This window comes from Elephas maximus, chromosome 7, assembly GCF_024166365.1.
Source record: "Elephas maximus indicus isolate mEleMax1 chromosome 7, mEleMax1 primary haplotype, whole genome shotgun sequence".
Classification (NCBI taxonomy): Eukaryota; Metazoa; Chordata; class Mammalia; order Proboscidea; family Elephantidae; genus Elephas; species Elephas maximus.
The window spans coordinates 47,821,365-47,846,154 of NC_064825.1; the positions used below are offsets into that span (position 1 = coordinate 47,821,365).

Consider the following 24,790-nt stretch of genomic DNA (forward strand, 5'->3'; position numbering starts at 1 on the left):
CGCTTGGCCCAGCCTCGCTTGGCTTCAAGCTCTCTCAGCGGCCCTTGGCCCCTTTTCCACCGACCCCGGGGCGACCTTGGGCAAGTCCGTTCCCCACTGGGAGCCTCAGTTTCCCCATCTATTACACGGTAATGATGATAACATAGTACTACTAAGAATTAATATTTATAGAGCACTTACTGTGTTCCAGGCCCTGGGCTGAGGCTTTTCCCACTTCATCTTATTTAATCCTCCCAACTCTATTAATATACCAATTTTACAGATGAAGCCCAGAGAGGCTGAGCACCTTGCCCAAGGTCACACAGTTCTAAAGGGCAGAACTAGGCCTGGAATCCGGGACTGTGACTCCAAAAGCTACAGGGAGCCACTTTCCAGAAAAGGGGAAGCAGGGCTGGGGCCAGCTGGGAGGGTCACAGGACAGAGGGTTTCAGCAGGAAGAACTTTGCTGGTCAGAGCCTGCTCATCACCTATCAAGCTGCCTATTGGAAACTGAGCTCCCCAGTGCTCAGGGATTTAAGCACAGCCCTACTCTGTCCTATAGGGTCGCTGTAAGTCGGAATCAACTCGATGGCACTGGGATGGGATGAAGCAAACCTAATGGTGGCTGTCTGAGGTCCCTCCCAGCGGACTCTTCAGGATCCCTGGCTGGGCAGAATGACACTGCCCTGCAGAAGAGGCACCTTCCATGCTGGGGTATGCTAGGGATGGGGATAGTACCTGTGCCTGCAGGGGTAATGTCTGTGTGGGTGTGTGGGTGGGTGGGGGCCAGAAAAAGTTGGAACCTCCCCCTTGGGAGCCCCTGCTGTGGGAGGGATGCCCGTGGTGGGAGGGATGCATTGGCCTCTATGGTCACAGAATCATAAAACCTTAGGCTCATGCTCTCATCTCACAACCTTTGCACTTATTCCCACCACATGGATCTCTCTTCCACCCACTTTTCACCTGACTTCTACTCATCCCTCAGTTCTCAGCTCCAAGCTCTCAGCACCTACCACTTCTTCTGCAGAATGCTACCCATCACACTGGTAATAACAAGATCAAGGCCTTCGCCTTCCCATCCCATATATGGGCTTTGTTCACCTCTCTGCCCCAGTTCTCTTCCTTTATGAACTGGGCCAGGAAGAGGCATTGGGTAGTATTTCCTCTGGTGCTTCTAAATCAAAATTCAGCCTAGGCCCAAACAGGGCTCAGTCAAGACCTGGCTGTGGGACTGGACATGGGGGTGGGGGTCATCATAGAAATACAGAAGCCTGGAGTAGGGGGAGACAAGCTCACAAACTTAGAGGGTGCCACACTAGGCAACTTGTTCCCATGCAGTGACATGAGTAAGGCTGGAGGTCCTGCCTTCTCAGACTGGGCTTCTTGCAGCCTCAGCTCCAGGCTCCAGGCCTCCCTCCAGGCCCTCACCCCACCCCATTTTCTCTGTGTCTGCCGATGGGTAGCTGGGGAGGACTACAACCTGGATGGGAGGCCCCCACTGATCCCAGCCACCTGTAAGGAGGAGGAGAACACAGAGGGAGGGAGGACTTCTCAAGACTCTCTCCCTCCCTTAGCCCTGGGAGCCAAAGCCTGGACAGAGACACTATTAACACAAAATTTGCAAACATGGCTTCTAAAAATAGCTCCAGCTGGCAAGGTCCACCTGGCACAGGCTGCACCTTTGCGGCTGCTGGCCTACTCCCCCTTGGAGTGCCAGCCATCAGTCTGTCAGCAAGTGTGTCACTCTGCCCTCCCCCACTCGTTGTGCAGGGTGGCCACAACCCTGGGCTGGACCAGGGGGAGACCCAATGTGAAGATGAGGCTTGTCTCAGTGAGATGGGGGGAGAGAAGGATGTGTAGGCTTGTGAGGGGGGAGACAGTGTTGCCTATAAGGTGGGTGGGGAAGACAGCTCTGCTCAAAGGGAGCTCCCAATACAGAGGAGGGGTAGGAGAAAACAGGACAAATATGTAAAAAACCAAAGCAGCATTTAAAGTCTTGCAAATAGCCCAAAAGTACAAAAAAAAAAAAAAGCCTGACTGAAGTACAATAACACCAAGAAGACAAAGAAAGAAAGCATGAAGGGGGGGTGGCAGGGTCAGGAGAATGGTCCCATAATCAGCATAAACCCTGTTGGGGATGGGTACCTGGTCATCCCCCAGCAAATCCTCAGGAACTCAGAGCCAAGAAGAACCTGAGAGCTCATCTTGTCTAACCCTTTGACTGAACAAAATGAAAAAACTAAGGCCCAGATTGGTGATGTGGCTTGCCCCAGGTCCCTCCGCAAGCCAGTGGCAGGGCTGGGCTAGAACTCAGGACTGCTGGCCCGAGGCCCTTTCCACAGGTCCCTTGGCCTCCCTCTCTGTTGGCTGATGGAATGATCATAATTAATAATGGGTCTAAAAATGCTCCTTTTCCACTGTCAGTTTATTTAGAAAAGACTGAGCACTTATTGTGTACCACACACAGGGTTCACAAAGGTGAACTGGACAGGCATGTCCCCTGCTTTCTGGTAAGCTCCATTACAGACTAATGGCAATACCTGCTGAGGTGTGCACAGTACACAGTGTTCAAGGTGCTTTCACAGAAACTCAGAGAACAGAATACATACTGTGTTTCTCAGTTCACAGCTGAGGAGACCAAGGCCAGTTAATAACTTGTCAAAGCTGGAATTGGAGCTTCCCCATGTTGCCACAGGAGGCCTTGGGTTCCCTCTGCATCAGTGGGGACAGCTATGTATGAGACTCATCAGTTGCTCCTGGAAGCCTCCTGTTCTGGATGCTCCCATGAATAAAAGCTATGAGGGCATTGAGAGGCCTTATAACCAAGAACACCAGATTCCCCTAAAGGGCCTTGCTTTTGGTTGGGCTCAGGACTGCAGTGGTGCCCCCAGAACACATTACACAGGTAGATCCCAGCCTTCATAGCTCAAGGGGAAGCCTGGCTTCTCCCCATTAGACTGCTTCTACTCTGCTCTCCCCAGCCCCCACCCCGCCCCATGAATTGATCAAGCCAGACACAAATGTCCATTCCTGGAATCGGAAGGTAAAACAAGGGTGTAATTTTAACGACCCTTCACACAGGTCCCCTTCAGTGTCTACAGATGTGAAAACACGTGACCTCCCTCGAGGTGGCCTGGCTGTGCTGGGCCCCTCACAAAGGCTCTCTGGTCATTGCCTGAGGATGTGGTCAAAGTCAAGTTTCAGGCCAGCCCTGGAGTCCACTTTGGTCTCCAGGATCCCCAGGCCTCAGCCTGTGTGAGGAATTGTGCACCATTTCTTCTTCTCTTTTGACATTATGATGAATTCTTCTCTGAAGGGGCTCATTCAAGGGGAGCTTATTTGGGGCCTACCCATACCCTTCAACCATTTCCCCACACCCACAGAGGCACGTCACCACATCTACACTTCCCCACAGGCTGCCCAGAACTTTCCAGGACACCATGATGCAATGCTTGCCTTGAGTTCACCCATCTATCATATACCTTGTGAGCTGACAGGGCTCTGACCATGGACCCAGGGAATAACTGGCTGTTCTGCTCTGCTCACAGACTCTGGAGACCCATTTGCAACGGAGAGGAATCGCGTGCCTCTGACAGCCTGCTAGCCACCAAAGTCCCTTCTGATGAAAATGGTCATTCTGGACACATAACTTGAATTTTTGAGTGATATGCCCTTCTGCCCTAGTCATACCTAAGGCAAAGGCAACTGTCTTTAGGCTAGACCTAAGATAGACCAGCAGTCTATGAGGTAGCCTGGCTTGGGAATACTGCCCCCTAGGGACACTCCAGGGTAAGTCAAGTACCAATCAGAAGTTGGAGCCCTGGTGGTGTAGTGGTTAAGAGCTACGGCTGCTAACCGAAAGGTCAGCAGTTCAAATCTACCAGCTGCTCCTTGGAAACCCTATGGGGCAGTTCTACCCTGTCCTATAGGGTCACTCTGAGTTGGGATCGACTTGACAGCAACGGGCTTTAATCAGAAGTTACTAAGGATGTTCACACTTCACAGCCCTGCCTCCTCTAACATTTTCTTCTGGGGAAACAGCATCCCCATCCTCTTTCAGGGAAGCAGTGCTGGGCAGGTCTTGGCCAGAGGAGGCCACTGATAGACCAGAAGTGGGGGTAGCACTAGGCTACTGGCTCCCTGAGCCCCCAGGTGGCCCCTGGGAGGGGTCACCTGGTGTTGTGCGTAGCTCAGCAGTGATTAGCTCAGCCGATCCGAAGGCTCCCTCCGGGGATCTGGACTCAGAGCACTGGGCTGAAGAAGTGGAGGAGGATGGAGCACGTGGGTGGGCTGTTTTGGTGTCGGGGCCCTTTACACTTCCAGGCTATGTGTCTTCCCAGAGAAAGATTCCTAAGGTGGCCTAAGAGGGACTGCGCCCCTTGCAAGTAAAATGCTGGTCTAGCTAACGGATTCTGTCTCTTAGGGAGCTTCAATGGGGGCAGGAAAGAGAAGTCAAGGTCACAGGAGGCTGAGTCATGGGGTCCAGGGGTGGTTAAGGTAGGAGCTGAGGATGCTCCTCTGGAGGGCCCTGGGCCAGCAGAGCTGCAGTTCACATACTGAGATCAAACAGGCTGTGCCACCTGAGAAGCCTTTTTGTGCTCCCTTACTGTCCCCACAGAACCTTCAGTGAGTCTCTGCTCCTTGCAATCTGAACAATCTGAATAAACTGACTGGGAACCCTTGGACGGGAAGGGAGAAGTCCCAGTCACAGCATTAACTGCTGGGTGACCTAGATAAGTCATTCAGCCGTTCCCAAGCTCAATTTTCCCATCTGGGAAGTGGGCAGACCAATCTCAGTTACTCTGTATCCTCCCACAAGATACCATGTTGGCAGGGGGTGGGGGTTGTGAGACTAAAATGAGATCACAAATTGGAAAATCACACCGAGACTAGGCATCAAATTACAAGTGATTCATCATTTATGACCTCATCTGCGTGAAAACACCAAATGGCAAATCCTTGCTTTCTTTCCTCCCTCAGGTTAGAAGATTATTCGGTCATTTTGTCAATGGATACTGAAAAAGCCTCACTGGGATGCCCAGCACCATTTGGGGCTGGTCGTGGGCTACAAGAAAAAAAGCTCCAAGGGCTCACAGTCTGTATGGGAAGATGAGATTCACACAAAACATAATCACCACCATGTTCACTGCCGTTTTTTGGAGCACAACTCTATGCTAGCCCTGCTTTATATATAATATTTCATTTAATGGATCAACCCCAAGAGGTAGGTGGTATTATCCCCAGATTACAGATGAGGAAACGGAGATTCAGAGAGATTGCTGGGGAGACTTGTCCAACTTTGCAGTTAGTTGTGGTGAAGTTGGGCTCAGGATAAGCTGATTCCAAGGACTGCACTCTTTCCTGTACCCCGGCTCCCTGTGGACACTGTAGAGAGGGTCCTGGGTGCACTCTGAGGGGCTGCCTCATAGTCACTCCCTGGAGTCTGTTCTGGCCTGGCCCAGTGCTGGGCACTGGGATCCAAAGCAGAATCTTTAGCTTTTAGCCCTGAAAAACATGAGGGGTGGGCAGAGCTGCCTGTCAGCTCACCATCTCCCACGGCTGCAGTCCAGTATACCCAGCCCCCATCCTGCACATCTGAGCCCTCACCAGTAAGAACTGCAACTCCCGTGTGTGCACACAATGATCTCCTCAGGACTGTGAGCTCCACTCTACATCTGACAGGTTAGACAGAAGGAATCCCTCTCACTTTTGACCCTGCTCTCAGGGTCCTTGTACCTGGCATGGAGTCAAGCACACGGTGGGGTTTCATAAGATCTAAGGAAATAGGTCCAGCTCAGGGTCTTAGCAACAGAGTCCAACGTGAACCTAGAACATCTGCAGGACTGCTGTTTACAATTTCTGCATTGTTTTATTTAATCTGCTCATTAAATGTTATTGTTATCCAATTTTACAGATGAGGAAATAGAAGCTTAGAGAAGTTTAGTGACTTGCCCATCGTCACACAGCTCATAAATGATAGTACTGGGCCTCTATCCCAACTCTCCTGACTTCCTACCTCCCATAGCAGCCTTTGGATAAAGCTCAAATTCTTCATCTGGCATTCAAGGCTTTTTGCAAGAGGACCTCAAAACCATCAAATAGACTGGTCTCCCTCCTCCCTGAGCCCATAAGCAGGCCTACTCATTCCCACCTGCACACATTTGTTCAGGCCCTTCCCCACTGTAGCTCTCTCTCTGCTCCTCCCCATCCTGAGGAACTCTAGCACATAAAGGGTGGGGGCAGGAAGCAAGAGAGGTTGAGCAGGAGAGTGAGGAGGGGAGGAAGGAGAATGTGGTGTCTTAGAACTTCAGAAAGGAACATATGAACACAGAAGAGAGGCCAGTATCTCCTCAAAGGCTGTGTGGGTCTTTCTCCCGGGCACCACGCTGGTGTGAACACCCATTTAATGTAAGTCATTTAACTGAATGCCACAGATTGTGTATGTTACCCTGGGCAAAGCTCAGTCCCACTCTGAACTTCAAGGTCTTCCTTTCCAAAAGGAGTGGGTTATAGATGATCTCTAAGACCTCACTCGCTCTGGCACTCTTCCCCTGAATGGAGGCAGCAGCAAGGCCTTCTCCCACTCACTCCCTCTCCTGCTGCAGTTTCTCCCTCGCCCCAGTTGGGGTAGCAGTGGTAATACTGTGCCTCCACACCCCTGAAGCGTGGCTGCAGGGAGGGGTCCAGTCCTGATAGGTGCTAAGCAGTGTAGACGTCTCAAGAACACTGGAATAAGAGGCAGGAAATCTGGGTTCAGGTTCTGCTCTGTCATCCACTCTGCTGAGTGATGTTAAGCAGATGAGTTCTCCTCTCCTATTTCTTCATCTGTAAAACTGGAGTGGGCTGGGTTAGATGCTTCCAACTGTGCTTCCAGTTCTGATAATCAATGAGTTTATGAATAAAGCTGAAATGAAGGATTCCAGGCATTGGTGAGGAAGATAACCCAACCAGCTGCTGTGGGGTCGATTCCGACTATGGCAATCCCAGGTGTGTCCGTGTAGAACTGTGATCCATAGGGTTTTTATTTTGTTGTTGTTGTTGAGAATATACACAGCAAAACATATACCAATTCAACCGTTTCTACATGTACAATTCAGTGACATTGATGACATTCTTCCAGTTGGGTAATCATTCTCACCTTCCTTTTCTGAGTTGTTTTTCCTCCATTAACATAAAACTCACTTTCCCCTAAGTTTCCTATCTACTCTTTCGAGTTGCTGTTGTCACTTTGATCCCATATAGATAGGTCTTAAAAGAGCATAGTGCTCTGATACTGCAAAAACTCAACTGAAAAAAGACAAATAACCCAATTAAAAAAAATGGGCAAAAGATATGACTAGACACTTCACTAAAGAAGACATTCAGGTAGCTAACAGATATATGAGGAAATGTTCACGATCATTAGCCATTGAGAAATGCAGATGAAAGCTACAATGAGATTTCATCTCACTCCAACAAGGCTGGCATTAATTCAAAAAACACAAAATAATAAATGTTGGAGAGGCTGTGGAGAGATTGGAACACTTCTACACTGCTGGTGGGAATGTCAAATGGTACAACCACTTTGGAAATCAATTTGGCACTTCCTTAAAAAGTTAGAAATAGAACTACCATACGATCCAGCAATCCCACTCCTTGGAATATATCCCAGAGAAAGAAGAGCCTTTACACAAACAGATATATGCACACCCATGTTTATTGCAGCACTGTTTACAATAGCAAAAAGATGGAAGCAACCAAGGTGCCCATCAATGGATGAATGGATAAATAAATTATGGTATATTCACACAATGGAATACTACACATCGATAAAGAACACTGAGGAATCTGTGAAACATTTCATAACATGGAGGAACCTGGAAGGCATTATGCTGAGTGAAATCAGTCAGTTGCAAAAGGACAAATATTGTATAAGACCACTATTATAAGAACTTGAGAAATAGTATAAACTGAGAAGAACACATACTTTTGTGGTTACGAGGTGGGGACGGAGGGAGGGTGGGAGAGAGGTAGTCACTAATTAGTAGATAAGAACTACTTTAGGTGAAGGGAAAGACAGCACACAATACAGGGGAGGTCAGCACAATTGGACTAAACCAAAAGCAAAGAAGTTTCCTGAATAAACTGAATGTTTCGAAGGCCAGCGTAGCAGGGGTAGGGGTCTGGGGACCATGGTTTCAGGGGATATCTAAGTCAACTGACATAATAAAATCTATTAAGAAAACATTCTGCATCCCACTTTGAAGAGTGGGGTCTGGGGTCTTAAACACTAGCAAGTAGCCATCTAAGATGCATCAATTGGTCTCAACCCACCTGGACCAAAGGGGAATGAAGAACACCAAGGACACAAGGTGATTACAAGCCCAAGAGAAAGAAAGGGCCACGTGAACCAGTGACTACATCATCCTGACACCGGAAGAACTAGATGGTGCACGGCTATAACCGATGACCGCCCTGACAGAGAACACAACAGAGAACCCCTGAGGGAGCAGGAGAGCAGCGGGATGCAGACCCCAAATTCTCATAAAAGACCAGACTTAATGGTCTGAGACTGGAAGGACCCCAGTGGTCATAGCCCCCAGACCTTCTGTTGGCCCAGGACAGGAACTATTCCCGAAGCCAACTCTTCAGACAGGATTGGACTGGACAATGGGTTGGAGAGGGATGCTGGTGAGAAGTGAGCTTCTTGGATCAGGTGGACACTTGGGACTATGTTGGCATCTCCTGCCTGGAGGGGAGGTCAGAGGGTGGAGGGAGTTAGAAGCTGGCAAAATGGATAAGAAAAGAGAGAGTGAAGGGAGAGAGCGGGCTGTCTCATTAGGGGGAGAGTAATTGGGAGTGTGCAGCAAGGTGTATATGGGTTTTTGTGTGAGAGACTGACTTGATTTGTAAACTTTCACTTAAAGCACAATAAAAATTATAAAAAAAAAAAAAGCATACTGCTCAAGGCAGACATTTTCTACTAGTTAAGCTAAACTTCTGTTTGGTTTTAAGAACACTTTAGGGGACATTTTTGGTTTATTTATTTATTTTTTTTAATTGTGCTTTAGGTGAAAAGGAAACCCTGGTGGCGTAGTGGTTAAGAGCTACAGCTGCTAACCAAAAGGTCAGCAGTTCAAATCCACCAGGTGCTCCTTGGAAACTCTATGGGACAGTTCTACTCTGTCGTATAGGGTAGTTATGAGTCAGAATCGACTTGATGGCAATGGGTTTGGTTTATTTTTTCAGTTGAAAGTTCACAGCTCAAAATAGCCTCTCATTCAAAAATTTATACACAAAATGTTTTGTGACGTTGGTTGCAATCCCCACAATGCGTCACCACTCTCCTTTTCCCTTTCCGCCCTGGGTTCCCCGTGTCCATTTGTTCAGGTTTCCTGTCCCTTCCTGCCTTCTCTTCTTTGCTTTTGGACAGGTATTGCCCATTTGGTCTCGTACGCTTGATTGAACTAAGAAGCATGTTCCTCACGTGTGTTCTCGTTTGTTTTATATTAAAAAAAAAACCCAAACCCAGCGCCATCGAGTTGATTCCTACTCATAGCGACCCTACAGGACGGAGTAGAACTGCCCCATAGAGTTTCCAAGGAGCGCCTGGTGGATTCAAACCGCTGACTCTTTCGTTAGCAGCTGTAGCACTTAACCGTATAGGCCTGTCTAATCTTTGGCTGAACAATGGTAGGCTCCAGCAGTGGTTTCAGTCCTCAGTTAGTAGGGTGTCTGGGGGCCATAATCTTGGGGGTCCTTCCAGTCTCTGTCAGGCCAGCAAGTCTGGTCTTTTTATGAATTTGAATTTTGCTCTACATTTTTCTCCTGCTCTGTCCGGGATCCTCTATTATGATCCCTATCAGAGCTGTTGGTGGTTGCAGCAGAGCACCATCTAGTTCTTCTGGGCTCAGGCTGATGGAGGCTGTGCTACATGCAGTCCATTAGTCTTCTGGACTAATGTTTACCTTGTGTCTTTGGTTTTCTTCATTCTCTTTTGCTCTAGACGGGATGGGACCAATAGATGTATCTTAGATGGCCACTCACAAGCTTTTAAGGCCCCAGACGCTACTCACCAAAGTAGGAATGTAGAACATTTTCTTTGTGAACTATGTTATGCCAATTGACCTAGATGTCCCCCGAGACTATGGTCCCCAGGGCCCAGCCCCAGATACTCGGTCCCTCAAAGTGTTTGGATGTGCCTAGAAAACTTCTATGCTTTTGCTTAGGTCCAATTGGTTTAAGCTTTAAAGATTATTTCAGGACAATGATTTCAGGGATTCATCTAGCGCCCTTGGCTCCAGAAAGTCCAGAGTCCATGAGAATCTGAAATTCTGTTCTCCATTTCCCCCCTTTTGATCCAGATTCTTCTATAGAATCTTTTATCAAAATGTTCAGTAATGGTAGCCAGGTACCATCTAGTTCTTCTGGTCTCATGTTCATGGAGGCAATTAGCCACACATTCCATATCCTCCTCCTATTCCTGACTCTCCTTCTTCTTCTGTTGCTCCAGGCAAATAGAAACCAACTGTTGTACCTTGGATGACCACTCGCAAGCTTTTAAGGTACCAGGCACTATGCAATGAACTAGGAGGTAGACCAGAAGCACTAAATATGTTCTCCATAGGGTTTTCAATGGCTTATTTTTTGGAAGTAGATCACCAGGCCTTTATTCTGAGTCAACTCTGGGTGCGTCTGAAAGCCAATCTTTTGGATTGTAGTACTTAACTGTTTGCATCACCCAGGACTCCTGGTAGGGAAGATAGGAAGAGCTTTATGACTCTTGGGAAGCAGAGCCTCTGGGGGCACCTGGGGGAAGCTTCTTGGCCTGGCTGAGCAAAACCTAGAGGAAGAGCAGAGACATAGATGAGAAGAGGTGCCAGCAGAGAAAGGAGATGGAGATAACAAGGGAAGGGATTGATGAGACAAGGCAGTGAGGCTGAGAAAGAAAGGGAGAGATGAAGAGAGACAAGAAGGTTGAAGAGCATGGAGGTCAGACAGCAGGGAGAGGGACAGGGAGCAGCCTGCACAAATCAGGTTCACAGCTGCACACCTTGGACAGGAACCAGCAGATGGAGTGACACTGCTGGGCCACGTGTGGGAAGGCCAATCCAAAGCAGCTTTCTTTTTTCATAAGAAAAATTTTGGAACTAGTATGTGTGGGAGGGTTGGGGACCTTAAAGGTCATCTGGTTCAATCCACCCCTCTGTGGCTCCTCATTGGGCTTCACTCAAACAATTCCCTAAAGTTGGCTTCCTTTGCCTGCATTCTTTGGTCATAGACCTTAGCGTCTCACAAACTTTCTGACTAGGAAGTTCCCCCCGTGTCTCTCCTGAAGCCTCCTCTCTGGTACAAAATTGTAAAATCACAGCCACATCAACTAATCAAAAGAAATATGTATAGAAAAAAAAAGCCTGGAAGGGCTTCTTGTCAAGCAGGGAGGGGAATACTTTGGGAAACACTTAGGAGGGATTTCAATTATATACATAACATTTTATTTCTTAAGCTGGATGGTGGGGACATGGGTGTTCATCATATGCTTTTTCATATGTTGAAATATTTTATGTTTTAAAAATCCCTGTAAAGGAATTTGCCAAAATGTTAACAGTGGTTCTTCGGGTGTATGGAATTATCATTAATGTTATTATCTTCTTTTCACTTTTGGTATTTTCCAAATATTTTACATTGAGTAGATATGAAAAAAATAAGTAAACCTTTTAGAATAAATAGATAAACTCCTCCTGCTATGACCATAATTTTAGTCATCAGTGGAAATGAAATGCGAATAGCTGAGCCATCTCACCCTCATACCTATTCACAGGCTCAGTAAATCACCAACCCCTCCATCATTCTCCATCTCTACTGTAACGCTGCTGCACCTGTTTCTCCAAAGTAAGGGTTTCCAGTTCTCTCAGTTCCCCAAGCCCAGCAACCCCCTAAGGACAGAGGAAAAACATTAGCTTTATAATAAGAAAGAGCGAGATTTGAAACCCAGCTTCAACACCTACTGGTGTTTGAACCACTCTAAATCTCTGTTTCCCCATTTGTGAAGGGGGATGATCCACGATTTTTGTGAGGACCAAATGAGATAATACATACAAAGCATTCAGCATTAGTTACCAGTGCCTGGCAACATAGGAAGTACTTAATAAATGGTCATCAGCATCACCATCTTCTTTATCACTGATGACTGTGCCTCCCACTTTCTCTAGGAAGCCTTCTTGACAAAAGAAATATTTCGGTCTGAATTGGGAACCAACCTGGTCTTCTGGCAAAAGACCTGGGTCCTAGTCTCAGCTCTAACACTAACTGTGTGACATTGAGTAAGCTCCTTTTCCTCTCTTTGTCTCAGTTTTCTCATCTGCAGAGTGAGGGCTTGGTCCTCCTACTCTAATAGTCTGTGACTTGGGTAACCATATAATTTATTCTTCAAACTAGAATATTTTTGAAAATGAAAGGTGGTACTATCAGTAATTACCCCTGGATGACAGGCTGAAACCAGGACAGTTCTGGGCACATTGGGAAGTCTGTTCACTCTACCCTCTCAACAGATCCATTACCTCCTTGCCCACCGGTGTGGCTGACATAATAATGCCCCCCTCCCAAAGACAGCCACTTCCAAATCCCTGGAACTTGTGAATATGTTAGGTCACATGGCAAAGGTGGATTAAGGTTACAGATCAACTGCCCTTGATATGGGGAGATTACCCTGAATTACTCTGATACAACCAATGCAATCACACCAAAAACTCAAACCCACTGCCACTGAGTCAATTCTGACTCACAGTGACTCTGTACGGTTTCCAAGGCTCTAAATTTCCACGGAAGCAGATTGCCACATCTTTCTCCAGTGGAGCTGCTGGTGGTTTCAAACTGCCAACCTTTTGGTTAGCAGTCATGCTTTTTAACCACTGCACCACCAGGGCTCCTTCAGTGTAATCACAAGGATCCTTAAAAATTGAAGAGGAGGCACAAGAGGGCATGTCAGAGTGATGTGATGTGAGACAGACTCAACTGGCCATTGCTGGCTTTCAAGATGGAAGGAGGCCATGAGCCAAGGAATGAGGGTAGCCTTTACAAGCTGAAGAAGGCAAAAGAATAGATTCTCTCCTTGAGCATCCAGAAAGGAAGGCAGCCCAGCCAACACCTTGATTTTCAGCCCATTGAGCCTCATTTTGGACTTCTGACCTCCAGGACTGTAAGATAATACATATGTTGTTTTAGGCCACTAAGGTTGTGGTGATTTGTTGCAACAGCAATAGAAACTAGTACCCCCAATATGGCTCAGCGGGTCCCTTTGGCTGGCTGGAACACAAGAGAACCAGCCTATGCTCTAGGAGAGCAGGATTCTAGTCCCTGTCCTGATACTACCTCACTTTTGGACCTTGGACAGGTCAGGTAACTCCTCTTGGGCCTCAGTTTTCTCTCTGTAAAATTAGGGCTAAAATCCCTCCTGAGATTCCTGTCTACGTTGGAAGAAGGGGTGTCCAAAATTCTATGCTCAGCTCTGTACTGGGGCCTGGGATACTAAGATGAGCCAGACCTAAACCCAACCCCATCTCTGCCTTTGAGAAGCTCCCATTCTAGATGGGGAGACAAACATGTAAGCAGGTAGTTATGATACAATGTGATGAACTCAAAAATAGATTATTATGAGTGCACACAGAGGATATATAGCCCTACCTGTTGGGACATGGTCAGGGAAGACTTCCTGGGGAAAGTGATACCATAGCAGGGACTTAAAGGATGAGTAGGAGTAAGCCAGGCAAAGCAGATAAGGTGGGTGGAGAAGGAGGAAAGAGCACTATAAGCAGAGGAAACAGCAGAAGCAAACTCCCAGAGTTGTGTATCAGCATGGTGTGTGGCACAGAGGTACATACAGTTTGGTGGTGTTGACTCAGAAAGCATGAGTGCAAAGGGGATGCTGTGTGGATTAAGTGGGATGATGGGATGAAGGCATTACATTAGCGGTGGGTTGCATTAAGAGGCTGGGTCAGGAGATGGTCTGTAACATAACATTCCCCTTGACCTGGCTTCCAGTGAGCTCTCCTGGTTACCTCATTCTCACATTCCCTCCACCTCCCCCCAGATATGTGCGAAAGGCCTGGCAGCTTCCCCAACCCACTGGGGGGAATGGGGCCGTGAAAAATCAGAGCCACTGCAAAGAGGCCGGCGTGACCTCAGGAGCTGGGTTTCATCATTCTGAAATCATGTTCCTGGCCTTAGAGCTGGAGAGGTGGGGAGGACAGGGTGGGAAAGTGGAGTGTGTGGTAGCAGGTTTGGGCAAGGTGCCGGGGCTAGAGAAGGAAGCAGCTGGGACCAGCAGGGGGAGACACTCCAGTTTGGAGACCATCATGCTGTGTGACCTCAGGCCAGGTCCTCGACCACTCTGTGGTTCTCTGGGCAACGTGGGTCCTTGGTACTATTCCCAAGGCCTGTTTCCACTGGAGCCTCCTTGTGGAGGGCAAGAACCTTGGTGCTATTTCTGATCATTCCTGTTGGTGTGACTCTCTGTGGGTGAGAGAGAGCCCCTGTCAGGCCCTAAGGGGTCTGAAGCATGGCTCCAGCAGCAGGCTGCTCAGAGGCACCCATACTTCTGGGGGAGCCATGCCTTTGTGAATCCATGTGAAGCTATCTGACTTCTGTCAGGGTCAAACCTATGTAGATATTGCTAAGCTTTGGGTTGCCCAGCCCACAGTGCCCACCTATGCTCCCATTTGCATTTGGCATCCTCAGCTAGTTCTTTTAAGCAGTAGTTCCTGGGTGAGGCTGGAGCTTTTCTAAATACAGATATCTGGGCTCCTCTCCAGAGATTCTGAATGTAAGCTCCACAAGGGCAGGGGCTATATGCCTATTACACTGTCCAGCACATAGTAGTAGTTGTTAGTTGCTGTCAAGTCAATTCCGACTCATGGAGACCCCATGTGTTACAGAGTAGAACTGCCCCATAGGCTTTTCTTCACCGTCATTTTATTCCCTGGGTGGCACAAATGATTAAGCTCTGACCTACAAACCAAAAGACTGGCAGGTCAAACCTATCCAGAGATATCTTGGAAGTAAGACCTGGCCATCTGCTGCCGAAAAATCATAGCCTTGAAAATACTATGAAGTACAGTTCTACTCTGCGCACTTGGGAGCATCATGAGTTGGAATCAATTTGATGGCAACTAACAACCACCACAATCATAACAGAAGCAGACTGCCAGGTCTTTTCTTCCATGGTATTGCTGGGTGGGTTCAAACTGCCAACCTTTGGGTTAGCAGTCAAGTGCAAACTGTTTGTACCGAAGAGGGACCTGCACACTTGATCATATCTCTCCCCCGCTCACAACTTTTCAATGGCTTCCCAATCGATAAATATTTGTGGAATGAATGGATGATTTAGTAAGTGTGGGACAGGGCCCAACTGATCGCCATTTAGAAAGTTACGTGGTTGATTGTGATGTACACCTAGGGAAGAAATCTCCTGAGATATGATGGTGTTTCATCCTTCCTGTTCATGGATGGGAAGTGTAAGGACTAGTAAGGAAAAGAAATACCAGGCCTGGCACTCCACAAAGAATGTGGGCATGCTGGACCTGCCCCTACCACCTCTCCGGATGGCCCAGGACATGAGGAAAACGGTAGGATTGGACTTGGTACATCCAGACTCCTCAATTCTAGTCCCCTGGCCTCTACCCTGTACGCCAGAAGGGTTTTCTAAAATGCATGCTTGATCACATCTCTCCTGCTCACAACTTTTCAATGGCTTCCCCATCATAAACAGGATCCAGTCCAAACATTAGCCTGCCTTCAACCTTCTTCACATGCGACCTCTGCCGCCTCCTTGTCCTAGCCTCTCTCCTGCTAATCCGTGCATACCCTGTGATCTAAGCCACATTCAGTCCAGAACTCTACCCTCAGCCCATCATCTCTCTTACCTTCTATTAGTATAAGGTTCCTGGGATGCCTTTCCCTACTTTGTCTGCCTAGGAAATGTCTCCTCATCTTTTAAGACAGCGGGTGAGGGGAAGCAGCATCTTTTGAGCCTCCGGAGTGTCTTGTTCTTCCCTCTATTATAGTGCTGATCACACTGGTGGCAAACGCCCATTCTGATGTCTCCTCCATCAGACTGGGAGCACCTGAGGGTAAGGTTGAGTGAGTCAGTAGTATCTCTGTTCTGGGACTATGCACAGGGCATGGCACAGAGTCTAAGCCCTCCCCAAGGTTTTGCTGAATGCACAATAAATGTTGAAGGAAAGAACAAATGCCCTGAGGGGACACAGGTGGGTGGGAGAAGATCCAATACAGGGTCTCAATGGAAGAGTCGTTTTTCAAAAGGTGGCATTCTTTCCGTGCCCTCTGACACCCATTAGTGGCAGAACTGGACCTGGCTGCAGCTCCTGACCTAGGCTTCTCCCCACCCCCGCTAGCCAGGAGACTTTTCTGAGACAGTATCTGGGCTCCTGGAGCTGGCCACTACAGAGCGAGCAGAGATGGGGGAGCCGAACCTTAGTCTCGGGTGGACACCTCTGAGCTTGCAGGGCTGGTGAGGAAGCTCTGAGAGAGGTGAGAGGGCAGCATCGCCAAAGGGAAGAGACTGGAAAATACCAGTAATGGGGAGAGAGGGAGGATCTGGAGAGATGGATGCTGAGAGGCCAAAGACCTGACTTCTGCTCCCAGTTCCATCAAGCCTCCTCAGAAAAGTTCCCTGGCTCTGCCCCTTGAGCAAGTCCTTGCCCTTTCTGGGCCCAGGGTCCTCAACTGAATATGAAGGGGCTGGGTGAGATGCTCACTAAGGTCCTCTCTAGCCCTAGCCAGGAAGATTTGGCAAGAGTGTGGCCACCTTAAAGGTACTATTTGAAAGGACTGTCCCCAGGCTGGCACACAGATTGCAGGGGCTCATATCGAGCCAGGCATTTGGGAGGACATGTCTATGGGCCTGAAAAGAACTGGAAGCAGTTTCCCTAAGCCTCCTGCACTGGACCCTGTCCCGAAGTTCTGGCAGATCCAACGTGGCCCTCAGCACTAAAAAGGCCGGCCACCTGGGGAGCTGAAGAAACCCAGCCTGGCCTATTCTATGGTGAAACCATGGTCACTTCTCTGCCTAACCCTGAGGTGATGCTTCTGCACATGGCCTGGGGGCTGGGCAATGCCCTTCATGGGCCATCTGGGACCCTGAGGAGCACATCTGGCTGGGCTTCGCCTGAAGGAAGCTCCAAATTGCAGAGGTCCAGGGACCAGGGCCCTGGCCATGTGGACAACCTCTGCTGGCCCTGCACTCCCTGGGTCCCTCCCCCGCAGGACAGGGCCTGCTCTCCTGGGCCTGTGCCTGCAGCCATTCCCCAGGCCATCGTTTCAGATTCAATTGGTGAAGACAGGCCTCCTGGGATGAGCCAGTTGGCCCCCTCTGTTATTTGCTTCTCAAAGTTGGAAAAACTACACTGTGCACCTGGCAGTACTTGCTGCTGCTGGTCTCTCTCTCTCTCTCTCGAAAGAAACAGAAAGTAACGCCTGTGCTTACTGTAACCAAATCCATTTTATTGGTCTCCTGCATCTCCCATTGCAATAATAATTTTTTACATGTGATTAGTCTTCTACTGCTTATTTACAAAACATTTTCTTATGCACTCTCCCTTTTGGTCAGCACGATGATTTTGGAAGGGAGAGAGGGCTGGCATTATTGTCCCTGATTACAGGTGAGGAAACTGAGTCCCAGATAGTAAAGTCTGCTGTATAAGGTCACACAAAGAATGGAGGTCCTCTGACTCAAGCCCTCCGTTCTTTGTCCTGTCCTGCTCCACACACCCCTCGTGTCACCTGAATGCCCAGATCTTCAGACAGGCTTGTCCAGAAACAGGAAAGAGCAGGAGGCTCTGACACCCACCCTTTGTTCTTTTTCGTTTCTGATTTTTTTTCCCCTTAGTGAGTAGGAATCAACTTTCAGCAACGGGTTTGGTTTTTTTTTTTTTTTTCAGGGAACTTAACTATCACCTGTAGCTATCATCTCAAGGCCAATGACTCCTAAATCTGTGCTTTCTTCTGGGCCTGAAATCTCCCTCAGACCCTACCCTGACTTTCCAACTACAAGCTGGACACTTCCACTTAGTGCTCCAAAATGTTTATTGAATGAAACTGAATGTCTGGCCATCAGCTAACAAAATGGCATATGAACAAAACAAAAACCCACCCTATCTCCCCTTGTCCCCCACAGGCCCCTTCTCCCTCCTGACTGCTCCGGGCCTCTCTAAAGTTCCTGCCTGCCACTCACTCACCCAGCTTAGAGCACTCAGCAGTACTTTGGTCTTATTTCTCCTTCACCTTCTAAATCAGCCAACTGGCCAAACGGACCAAATGCTGTCAGTTCCACCTTCAAAATCTCTCTTGTGCTTCCTTCTCCATTTCCATCCGTGTACACACCTGGATCACAACAACTGTCTTGGAATCTTGGGGAATGTTGGAAGGAGGTTAATATTCTGAAGGCCTACTGTATATATGTGAGGCATTTTACTTACCAACTAGTTCATTTATTCATTTAGCAAATTCTGAGTGTATGGTGTACCTGTGCAGTTTACTCTGTGTCTCATTGCTGGCTTACACTGCACATCAGTACCTTTTTCCTCGTTGACTTCTCTCCAGTGCCAGGCACAAAGGTCAGCAGTTGCTGATTGGTTTTGTTTCATCCACACAATTTTTTAAAAAAAATTTACTTTCTAGAAGGCACATGATTCAAAACTGAAGGGCACAAACAGGTGGCAGAGAAAAACGAGTCTCCACCTCATTCCCAGCCACTCAGTTCCTCTCCCCAGAGGCAATCTATACCCCCTGTTTCTTGCACATCTCTCCAGAGGTGCTCTGGGCAAACACAAGCATGGATGATGCAGAGCTTGTTATATACACCAAGGCACATACCCTCCTGATGTCATTTCCCACTACTCCCGTTTATCTCGTTTTGGCTTCTTCATATCAAGATCACCTGCTGGCTCCTTAGGATTTGGGTTTTCAAATCTCCAACCTAGCACTAAGTTGTATAGGGTGGGCCTCCTCCAAATATTTGTTAAATCAAGAACAAATATAGTCGAAATTGATACCAAATGTTGACATTCCTTGTTAAAAACCCAAAAGAGGGTCCAAAATGTTTAAAGTGCTTAGGTTTTGAAGCCACATGGTCTAAACTGGATCCCAGCTCTATCATTTTTGTTTTCTTAACCCTTCAATTTCTCTTTTTAATTTTTAAGAAACTGAGGTATGATTTAGATACAGTGAAATGCACAGATCTTAAGTGTACAGTTTCCATACACCTGGTATAACTAACCCACAACCCTAGTAAGATATAGAACATGTGATCACCCACTAGCTGCCCATGTTCCTCCTGAGTCAACCTCACCATCCTCAGGCAACCACTGTTCTGATTTTTTTACACCATGATTTTGTTCTGCCTGTTCTAGAACAGACGATATAAATGGAATTATTCAGCATGTACTCTTTTGTATGTGGCTTTTGTTCAGCTTAATGTTTTTGAGATTCATCTAAATTGTTGTATGTATTAGTAGCTCATTCCTTTTTTTCAAGCTATCTTTTTTGTTTTTAACACCTTGAGATATAATTCACATACTGTATGTTATGGGTTGAATTGTGTCTCCCCAAAAGACACCATTCCTGGTATCTGTGTGACTTTATTTGAAAATAGGGTCTTTGCAGATGTAATCAAGTTAAAATGAGGTCATTAAGGTGGGCCCTAATCCAATATGGCTGCTGTCCTTATAAGAAGAGACACAGAGACAGACACACAGGGAGAATGCCATGTGACAACAGGGGCAGACTGGAGTGATAGGTCTACAAGCCAAGGAACACCAAGGATTGCTGGCAACACCAGGTGCTAAAAGAAAGGCATGGAACAAATTTTCCCCTAGAGCCTTCAGAGACAACATGGCCCTGCTGACACCTTGATTTTGGACTTCTAGCCTCCAGAACTGTGAGAGAATAAATTTTGTTGTTTTAGGCCACCCAGTTTGTGGTAATTTGTTACAGCAGTCCTAGGACACCAATACACCATACAATTCACCCATTTAAAGTGTACAACTCAATGGCTTTTATTATATTCACAGAGTTGTGTAACCATCACCACAATCAATTTTAGAACATTTTCATCAACCTATAAAGAAACCCTGTACTCATCAGCAGTCACTCCCCATTTCCCCTGAACTCAGGTCTACAACTCTAGACAACCACTAATTTACTCTGTCTCTATAGACTTACCTATTTTGGATATTTCATATAAATGGAATCACAATAAGGTTTTTTGTAACTATCTTCTTTTACTTAACATAATGTTTTCAGGGCTCACCTATGTTGTAGCACGTATCAGTACTTCATCCCTTTTTATGACCGAATAATGTGCCATTCTATGGACATACCACATTTTATTTATTTATCAGTTGGTGGACATTTGGGTTGTTTCCTTGTTTTGGCTACTATGAATAACACTGCTACAACCATTTGTGTACAAGTTTTTGTGTGGATGTATGTTTTTATTTCTCAAACTGCTGGCTCATATGGTAACTCCATGTTTAACATTTTGAGAAACTGCCCAACAGTTATCCGAAGCAGCTGCACCATTTTACATTCCGACCAGCAACATATGAGGGTTCCAACTTCTTCACAACCTGGCCAACACTTTGTTATTATCTGTCTTTTTGACTGTAGCCACCCTAGTGGGTATGAAGTGGTTTCTCTCTGTGGTTTTGATTTGCATTTCCCTGAGCACCGATGATGTGGAGCATCTTTTCATGTGCTTATTGGCCATTTGTATATCTTGTTCGTATTTCTTCCTTGGAGAATGTCTGTTCAGATCCTTTGCCATTTTTCAGTCGAGCTGTCTTTTTATTTATTTTTGTGTTATTTTTTTCTTTTTATTTTAAGTGAACGTTTACACATCAAGTCAGTCTTTCATACAAAACCTTATATACACCTTGCTATGTACTCCTAGTTGCTCTCCCCCTAATGAGACAGCACATTCCTTCCCTCCACCCTGTGTTTCCATATCCATTCAGCCAGCTTCTGTCCCCTTCAGCCTTCATATCTCCCCTCCAGACAGGAGCTGCCCAGATAGTCTCATGTGTCTACTTGATCTAAGAAGCCCACTCCTCACCAGTATTTTCTGTCTTGTAGTCCAGTCCAATCCTCGTCTGGAGAGTTGGCTTCGGGAATAGTTCCTGTCTTGGGCTAAGAGAAGGTCTGGGGACCATGACCTCCGAGATCTCTCTGGTCTCAGTCAGACCATTACGTCTGGTCTTTTTAATAGAATTCGGGGTTTGCATCCCACTGTTCTCCTGCTCCCTCAGAGATTCTCTGTTGTGCTCCCTCTCATGGCAGTCTTCGGTTGTAGTTGGGCACCATCTAGTTCTTCTGGTCTCAGGATGATGTAGTCTTTGATTTATGTGGGCCATTCTGACTCTTAGGCTCATACTTACCATGTACCTTTGGTAATCCTCATTCTCCTTTGCTCCAGGTGGCTTGAGACCAACTGTTGCATCTTATGTGGCCGCTTGCTAGTATTTAAGACCCAGGAGCTGTCTTTTTTTTAATAATTTTTATTGCGCTTTAAGTGAAAGTTTACAAATCAAGAGAGTCTCTCACACAAAAACTTATATACACCTTGCTACATACTCCCAATTACTCTCCCCCTAATGACACAGCCTGCTCCCTCCCTCCACCCTCTCTTTTCATGTCCATTTCACCAGCTTCTAACCTCTCTACCTTCTCATCTCCCCTCCAGGCAGGAGATGCCAACATAGTCTCAAGTGTCCACCTGATCCAAGAAGCTCACTCCTCACCAGCATCCCTCTCCAACCCATTGTCCAGTCCAATCCATGTCTGAGGAGTTGGCTTCGGGAATGGTCCCTGTCCTGGGCCAACAGAAGGTCTGGGGGCCGTGACCACTGGGGTCCTTCTAGTCTCAGTCAGACCATTAAGTCTGGTCTTTTTATGAGATTTTGGAGTCTGCATCCCACTGCTCTCCTGCTCCCTCAGGGGTTCTCTGTTGTGTTCCCTGTCAGGGCAGTCATCGGTTGTAGCCGTGCACCATCTAGTTCTTCTGGTCTCAGGATGATGTAGTCTCTGGTTTATGCGGTTTTCCGTCTCTAGGGCTCATAATTACCTTGTATTCTTGGTGTTCTTCATTCTCCTTTGATCCAGGTGGGTTCAGACTCATTGATGCATCTTAGATGGCCATTTGCTAGTGTTTAAGACCTCAGACCCCACTCTTCAAAGTGGGATGCAGAATGTTTTCTTAATAGATTTTACTATGCCAATTGACTTAGATGTCCCCTGAAACCATGGTCCCCAAACCCCTGCCCCTGCTATGCTGGCCTTCGAAGCATTCAGTTTATTCAGGAAACTTTTTTGTTTTTGGTTTAGTCCAGTTGTGCTGACTTCCCTGTATTGTGTATTGTCTTTCTCTTCACCGAAAGTAGTTCTTACATACTACCTAATTCGTGAATACCCCTCTCCCACCCACCCTCCGTCCCCCCTCTCATAACCACAAAAGAATGTTTTCTTCTCAGTTTAAACTATTTCTCAAGTTCTTATAATAGTGGTCTTACACAATATTTGTCCTTTTGCAACTAATTTCACTCAGCATGACGCGTTCCAGATTCCTCCACGTTATGAAATGTTTCACAGATTCATTGATGCGTAGTATTCCACTGTGTGAATATACCATTATTTATCCATTCATCCATTGATAGGCACCTTGGTTGCTTCCACCTCTTTGCTATTATAAACAGCGCCGCAATAAATATGGGTGTGCATATATCTGTTCCTGTAAAGGTTCTTATTTCTCTAGGATATATTCCGAGGAGTGGGATTGCTGGATCGAATGGTAGTTCCATTCCCAGCTTCTTAAGGAAGTGCCAAATCGATTTCCAAAGTGGTTGTACCATTCTACATTCCCACCAGCAGTGTATAAGTGTTCCAACCTCTCCACAGCCTCTCCAATATTTATTATTTTGTGTTTTTTGGATTAATCCTAGCCTTGTTGGAGCTGTTGGAGTGAGATGAAATCTCATTGTAGTTTTGATTTGCATTTCTCTAATGGCTAATGATCATGAGCATTTCCTCATGTATCTGTTGGAGCTGTCTTTTTATTGTTGAGTTTTAAGAGTTCTTTATATATTTTGGATACAAGTCCTTATCAGATATGTGATTTGCAAATATTTTCTCCCATTCTCTGGGTTGGCTATCCATTTTTTGATGGTGTTCTTTGAAGCCCAGTTTTGTTTTTTTTTTGTCATTTATGCTTTTGGTGTTGTGTCTGAGAAGGTTTTGCCTAACCCAAGGTCATGAAGATTTATTCTTGTTTTCTTCTATGAGTTTATAGTTTTAGCTCTTATATTTATGCCTGTAACCCATTTTGAGTTAATGTTTGTGTATGATGTAAGGAAGTTTTTCATTCTTTTGCATGTGGATAGCCAGTTGTTTCAGCATCATTTGTTGAAAAGACTATTCTTTGCCTATTGAATTTTCTCAGAACCCTTGTTGAACATCAATTGGCCATAAATGCAGAAGTTTATTTCTGGACTATAATTCTGTTCTACTGATCTATATGTCTATCCTCATGCAGTATGATACTATCTTGATTACTGTAGCTTTGTAGTAAGTTTTGATATCAAAGTTTGAGTCCTTCAACTTTGTTCTTTTCTAGGATTGTTTTGGCTATTCTTGGGCCCTTGCATTTCCATGTGAATTGTAGGATCGGCTTGTCAATTTCTGCAAGAGAGCCAGCTGGGATTTGGATAGATATTATACTGAATCTGTAGATCAATTTGGAAAGTACTGTCATCTGAATAATAAGTTTTCTGATCCATGAACATAGGATGCCCTTCCATTTTTAGGTCTTCTTTAATTTCTTTCAACAATGTTTTATCACTTTCAGAGTATTAGTTTTACATTTCTTTTGTTAAATTTCTTCAGATTGTTATACTTTTTGATACTATTGTAAATGGAATTATTTTCTAATTTCATTTCAGCTTGTTCATTGCTAGTGTGCAGAAATGTAGTTTATTTTTGTATACTGAGCTTAAAAGAAAGCCCATTGCCATTGAGTTGATTCCAACTCAGAGTGACCCTATAGGATGAGTAGAACTGCCCCACAGGGGTTCCAAAGCTGTAAATCTTTACAGGAGACTACCACATCTTTCTCCTGTGGAGCAGGTGATGGGTTCAAACCAGTAACTTTCGGTTATCAGCCGAGCACTTTAACCACTGCATCACCGGGGCTCTCATCATTGAGTTATAGCCTGTAATTCTGCTGAACTTGTTTATTAGGTCTAACAGTTTTTTAGTGGATTCCTAAGGATTCTGTCTTAGGCTGGGTTCTCTAAAAAAAAAAAAAATTTTTTTTTAGAGAAGCAAAATCAGTAAAGCATATAAACATATACATAGAGATTTATATCAAGGAAACAGCTCACACAATTGTAGAGGCTGGAACATCCCAAGTGCACGGATCAGGATTGATGTTTCTCCTGATTCACGTAGCCACAGGGGCTGGCAAACCCAAGATCAGCAGGTCGGTGAGCAGGGCTCTTGCTCCAGGCTGTGAAGGTTGATGAATCCCAAGATCAGCAGGCAAGGCCACAGGCTTCTCCTAATTCATGTAGCTGCAGGGGCTGGAGATCCCAAGATCAGTAGGTTGGAGAACAGGACTCTTGCTCACAGGCTGTGAAGATTGATGAATTCCAAGATCGGCACGTAAGCTGCTAGCTCAAGTTCTAAGAATCGGGGTTTGGACAAACAAGAGGCAGCTGCAGGATCCAGAGCTAGCCAAAAGCCTTGGCAAGGCAAGCAGGAAGGA

The 24,790-nt window shown here is 46.3% G+C and overlaps 1 protein-coding gene across 5 annotated transcripts in view; it reads right to left on the minus strand.

Moving 5' to 3' along the window:
- The window catches only part of POLD3 (DNA polymerase delta 3, accessory subunit), a 109,174-nt gene that overhangs the window by 23,612 nt on the left and 60,772 nt on the right, over positions 1-24,790 (minus strand). The window contains exons 14-15 of one of the 5 annotated variants that reach the window (XR_007518176.1): positions 24,410-24,707; positions 22,476-24,316 (exon numbers count right to left, since the gene is read on the minus strand). The exons of 1 other annotated variant lie outside the window; for it this stretch is intronic. The gene's annotated coding sequence lies outside the window, so the exon portion shown is untranslated. Of the gene's footprint in view, positions 1-22,475; positions 24,768-24,790 lie in introns of those variants that run through there. 3 more of the 5 variants (XR_007518177.1, XR_007518174.1, XR_007518175.1) reach the window with 3 other exon arrangements.